Here is a 6,262-nt window from a genome sequence, read left to right on the forward strand (position 1 = left end):
CAGTTTAAGTGTATAATTTTTGAACATAGAATTGCGACAAGAAAAATATGGGAAACATGGGTACAATTTCTAAATTCGCCATAACATCTAGCCCTGCTAATAGAATACATATCGATATCATGAAATCTTTTAAGAAAACGAGGAACTTGACTTGTTATTATTGTAAGGCTATAATTAATTTGTACAAGATCAACCTATTGTAATAAAGAAACCAATCTTGCCTACAATAAGTTGTACTTTTTTATTTGTAATTATATTGTTTCATTGTTCAATAAGAATTTGAATAATAAAACAGATAATTTATTGATATTTTAAGCGGAACATTCAATGTTCTTAGAAGACCTCTCTCTAGTGCAAGTGGTGCAACCTAAGGTTGTAAGGCGTGGTTTTAAGAGCTCGTAAGCGAATGAAAAATTTTCATTTCTTACGTTACAACCTTACAATCTTGTGTTTATTGCTATTGTAGAACAGGCTTTATATGAGATTTGTCGGAATAGTGTTTGTCATTGGCTTGCATTGATTGCGCATTTTACAAGTTTCGCTCCATGGGACATAGGAAACAAACTAATAATCGAAAATCACAAACACATACCCTATAACACAATATTATTTAATATTAAATAATATTCCTGAAATATTAGATTTAATATTAAAAAATATTATATTCTCGGAATATTATTTTAATATTATTTTAATTTTTAATAATATTCGTATAAGAATATTCTAAGAATATTGTAGCTCTTATAGGAACGCCTGCATACCGGCTGTGTATGTGTACCGATTTTGATTTACATTTTCGCTCTTGCTTCAAAAAGACAGACAAATACATATACAACATAACACGGTTATTTATCTGCCATTGCAGCAATAAAATCTGATAAATTATTTATTGTTATTTTCGAGCTTTTAAAACAATTAAAACAAAATCATAGTGCATTTGATCAACAAAGACTACGTCAGAAGATTGCAAAATTGTATATACAGTCGGTCAATACCTCGGAAAGCGCGTCTGTTGGCACACCTGGCGAAGGAATGAGTGCCAAGCGCGCGAACACGAACTTTAAATTTTTCCTATCCTAACGGCTTACGCGCGATTCATTGAGTCGCAATTTATACGAGCGCAATCAGGACGAGACACAAATACTAAAATGTGAGGGCGAACAAACGAACAATAGATACTCGTACAAATAAATTGACTCACCGTTCGCTGATCGCTCCGTCCAGCTCTGTCTCGTAGTCTCAGCCGCCGCTTTCGAAGATCCAAGATCCTCCTCCTTCCTCTTTTCGATTCATACTTGGCACAAACGCACGACATTTCATTCGGCATCCCCGGTACTCACACCCGTCGAAAACTCGAGATACGGGATACGGGGCAACGGAGAAGACGCGATTGAACGCGCGACGCGATTTCATGCCATTCCGACCGATCATTGTCGGAGCGACACGAAGTGTCCAAGATTCTCCTCACGACGATTCGTCTTGATTCATACTTGCCACGAACGCGCGAGCCTCCGTTTTCGGAACTCTCGAAACCCTCCTTGATTTTCACGCGTGTCGGAAACTCGGAATAACAGGCAACTGTTATCATGATGGATTGAATCGCTAAAGTGAAAATCGAAAGACTTATATCAGTCAAAGTTCGAAATCTTTGAGTAAAATTTTTTTTGTGAATTTCTCTTTTCGAAAATCGAAAGACTTATATCAGTCAAAGTTCGAAATCTTTGAGTAAAATTTTTTTGCCAGTTTCTCCAATATTTCTGTGTTATGATAGCCCCCAGAAGAATTCTAACTTTTATCTCGATGGAACGAATCGCTAAAGTGAATATCGAAAGACTTATATCAGTCAAAGTTCGAAATTTTGAGTAAATTTTTTTTTGCGATTTTCTCCAATATCTGTGTGTTCTGATAGCCCCCAGAAAAATTCTAACTCTTATCATGATTGATCGAATCGCTAAAGTGAAAAACAAAAGATTTACATCAGTAAAAGTTCGAAATTTTTGAGTAACACTTTTTTTGCCAATTTCTCCAATATTTCTGGATTCTGACAGTCCCCAGAAGAGTACTAACTTTTATCATGATGGATCGAATCGCTAAAGTGAAAAACGATAGAACTATATCAGTCAAAATTCGAAAATTTGAGTAAAATTTTTTTGCGAATTTCTCCGATATCTCTGTGTTCTGACAGCCCCCAGAAAAGTTCTAACTTTTATCATGATGTATCGAATCGCTAAAGTGAAAAACGAAAGACTTATATCAGTCAAAGTTCGAAATTTTTGAGTAAAATTTTTTTTGCCAATTTCTCCAATATTTCTGTGTTCTGACAGCCCCCAGAAGAGTTCTAACTTTTATCATGATGGATAGAATCGCTAAAGTGAAAAACGAAAGACTTATATCAGTCAAAGTTCGAAATTTTTGAGTAATATTTTTTTTGCGATTTTCTCCAACATTTCTGTGTTCTGACAGCCCCCAGAAGAGTTCTAACTTTTATAATGATGGATCGAATCGCTAAAGTGAAAAACGAAAGACTTATATCAGTCAAAGTTCGAAATTTTTAAGTAATATTTTTTTTGCGAATTTCTCCAATATTTCTGTGTTTTGATAGACACCAGAAGAGTTCTAACTTTTATCATAATGGATCGAATCGCTAAAGTGAAAATTGAAAGACTTATATCAGTCAAAGTTCGAAATTTTGAGTAAAATTTTTTTTGTGAATTTCTCTTTTCGAAAATCGAAAGACTTATATCAGTCAAAGTTCGAAATTTTTGTGTAAAATTTTTTTTGCCAGTTTCTCCAATATTTCTGTGTTCTGATAGCCCCCAGAAGATTTCTCACTTTTATCATGCTGGATCGAATCGCTAAAGTGAAAAACGAAAGAGTTATATCAGTCAAAGTATGAAATTTTTGAGTAAAATTTTTTTGCGGTTTTCTCTAATATCTCTGTGTTCTGATAGCCCCGAGAAAAGTTCTACCTTTTATCATGATGGATCGAATTGCTAAAGTAAAAAACGAAAGACATATACGAGTCAAAGTTCGAAATCTTTGAGTAAAATTTTTTTTGTGTATTTCTCTTTTCGAAAATCGAAAGACTTATATCAGTCAAAGTTCGAAATTTTTGTGTAAAATTTTTTTTGCCAGTTTCTCCAATATTTCTGTGTTCTGATAGCCCTCAGAGGAATTCTAACTTTTATCATGATGGATCGAATCGCTAAAGTGAAAAACGAAAGACTTATATCAGTCAAAGTTCGAAATTTTTGAGTAAAATTTTTTTGTCAATTTCTCTAATATTTCTGTGTTCTGATGGCCCCCAGAAGAGTTCTAACTTTTATCATGATGGATCGAATCGCTAAAGTGAAAAACGAAAGACTTATATCAGTCAAAGTTCGAAATTTTTGAGTAAAATTTTTTTTGTGTATTTCTTTTTTCGAAAATCGAAAGACTTATATCAGTCAAAGTTCGAAATTTTTGTGCAAAATTTTTTTGCCATATTCTACAATATGTCTGTGTTCTGATAGCCCCCAGAAAAGTTCCAATTTTTTTCAAGATTTATTGAATCGCTAAAGTGAAAAACGAAAGACTTATATCAGTCAAAGTTCGAAATCCTTGAGTAAAATTTTTTTTGCGAATTTCTCCAATATTTCTGTGTTCTAATAGTCCCCAAAAGAGTTCTAACTTTTATCATGATGGATCGAATCTTTAAAGTGAAAAACGAAAGACTTATATAAGTCAAAGTTCGAAATTTTTGAGTAAAATTTTTTTTGCCATCTTCTCTAATATTTCTGTGTTTTGATAGCCCCCAGAAAAGTTCTAACTTTTCTCACGATTGATCGAATCGCTAAAGTGAAACACAAAAGTCTTATATCAGTCAAGGTTCGGAATTATTGAATAAAATTTTTTTTGTGAATTTCTCCAATATCTCTGTGTTCTGACAGCCCCCAGAAGAGTTCTAACTTTTATAATGATGGATCGAATCGCTAAAGTGAAAAACGAAAGGCTTATATCAGTCAAAGTTCGAAATTTTTAAGTAATATTTTTTTGCGAATTTCTCCAATATTTCTGTGTTTTGATAGACCCCTGAAGAGTTCTAACTTTTATCATAATGGATCGAATCGCTAAAGTGAAAATCGAAAGACTTATATCAGTCAAAGTTCGAAAATGTGAGTAAAACTTTTTGTGAATTTCTTTTTTCGAAAATCGAAAGGCTTATATCAGTCAAAGTTCGAAATTCTTGAGTAAAATTTTTTCTGCCAGTTTCTCCAATATTTCTGTGTTCTGATAGCCCCCAGAAGATTTCTAACTTTTATCATGCTGGATCGAATCGCTAAAGTGAAAAACAAAATTCTTATATCAGTCAAAGTTCGAAATTTTTGAATAAAATTTTTATTGCCAATTTCTCCAATATTTCTGTGTTCTGGTAGCCACCAGTAGAGTTCTAACTTTTATCATGATGGATCGAATTGCTAAAGTAAAAAACGAAAGACATATACCAGTCAAAGTTCGAAATCTTTGAGTAAAATTTTTTTTGTGTATTTCTCTTTTCGAAAATCGAAAGACTTATATCAGTCAAAGTTCGAAATTTTTGAGTAAAATTTTGTTTGCCAATTTCTCCAATATTTTTGGGTTCTGATAGCCCGTGGCTGGCTGGCCATCGTCGCCGACCCCTACAGGATCCCCGAGAACAGCCCCAATTGGATTGGGGATCCCACGGGGAGGGTGGCGATGGCCAGCCATAACGTGCCGAGCGCTCCGCCGATGATCCCGATATCGGCTGGAGAGGGCTTCGTCATGGTCGAGTACGGACCTATCGACGTCATGGGATGTTACTTCCCCTCTAGATTGAAGATGGGGGAGTACGAGGCGGCCCTAGATGCCATGGGGAGCGAGATCATAGCTCGCTCTCCTAGGCCGGTCGTCGTGGGGGGAGACCTCAATGCCCACGCTGTGGTTTGGGGCTCCCCTCGCACAGACCTTAGGGGCCGCCTCGCCCTAGAATTTGCGGCGGTGCTCGGCCTGGTCCTCCTAAACAGGGGCCGGGTCAGCACCTACGTGGGGGCCGGGGGGGAGTCCATTGTTGATATAACGTGGGCTTCTCCCAACGCCCTTAATAGGGTTAAAGGATGGCAAGTGGAGACCGGCTCCTTAGGAGAACTGTCGGACCATAGACTTATCTCCATGGAGCTGGTCTCCCCCCTCCCCCCCACGGAGGTGCGTGAGTTACGCCGCCGCAAACGTGATGGACGTCGATGGGTCTTGAAAAAACTCGACCTCGAAGCCCTCGAGGTCAGCCTCCTGGCATCCACTTGGCCAGAAGTAGGAGGAGCTGACCTCGAGGCCGAGGAGGAGGCGGAGCGCTTATGCGAGGTGATGTCGCGAGCTTGCGACGCCTCCATGCCCCGCAGCAGACCGATGGCGCGCCGCGCCGCCTACTGGTGGTCCGCGAAGCTCGCAGAACTCAGGCGAGCTACCGTGGCCGCCAGGCGGGCGCACACGCGCGCCAAGCGGCGAGGCATGGAGGAGGAGCTGACAAATACCACGGCGGTCCTCAGGGATGCCAGAAAGGCCCTGAGGACTGCCATAGCCCGGGCGAAGGCCGTGACCTGGGAGGATATGCTCTCCGAGCTGGATCGCGACCCATGGGGCAGGCCTTACCAAATAGCGCTGAAAAGGCTCCGCCCATGGGCGCCTCCAGTCTCGGAGACGCTGGACCCCCAGTTCCTCGGTAGGGTGGTGAACACATTGTTCCCCACCCGGGGGAGGGACATCCCGGACAAGTCCGGCCCTCCCCCAGGATGGTCCGAGGAACTGGAGGTGTCCAGGCACGAAATGGTCGCGGCCTTCGCCCGCATTCAGGGTTGGAAGGCGAAGGCGCCCGGGCCGGACGGCATTTATGCCAAGGTCTGGGCCCGGGCGTCACCGTACGTCGGGGAGGCGCTTCGTGCTACATACACGAAGTGCCTCCGTGAAGGAACTTTCCCCAGGATGTGGAAGAGGGCCCGGCTTGTCCTCCTTAGAAAGGAGGGCAAACCCGCGGAGAGTCCCTCCGCGTACAGGCCCCTCTGTATGCTGGATGATATCCCTGGATATCGCCAACGCCTTTAATAGTCTACCATGGGGCGAGGTTGTGGCGGCGCTGTGCGAACACTTTCGCCTGCCGCCCTACCTCGCCGCCATCGTTCGGGACTATTTCCGGGACAGGGTGCTGGAGTTCCGCGATAAATCCGGACTCCAGCAGCGGAGGGACCTGTCGTGTGGCGTTCCGCAGGGG

The sequence above is a fragment of the Solenopsis invicta genome, chromosome 2 (genome assembly GCF_016802725.1).
Source record: "Solenopsis invicta isolate M01_SB chromosome 2, UNIL_Sinv_3.0, whole genome shotgun sequence".
In the NCBI taxonomy this organism is placed as follows: Eukaryota; Metazoa; Arthropoda; class Insecta; order Hymenoptera; family Formicidae; genus Solenopsis; species Solenopsis invicta.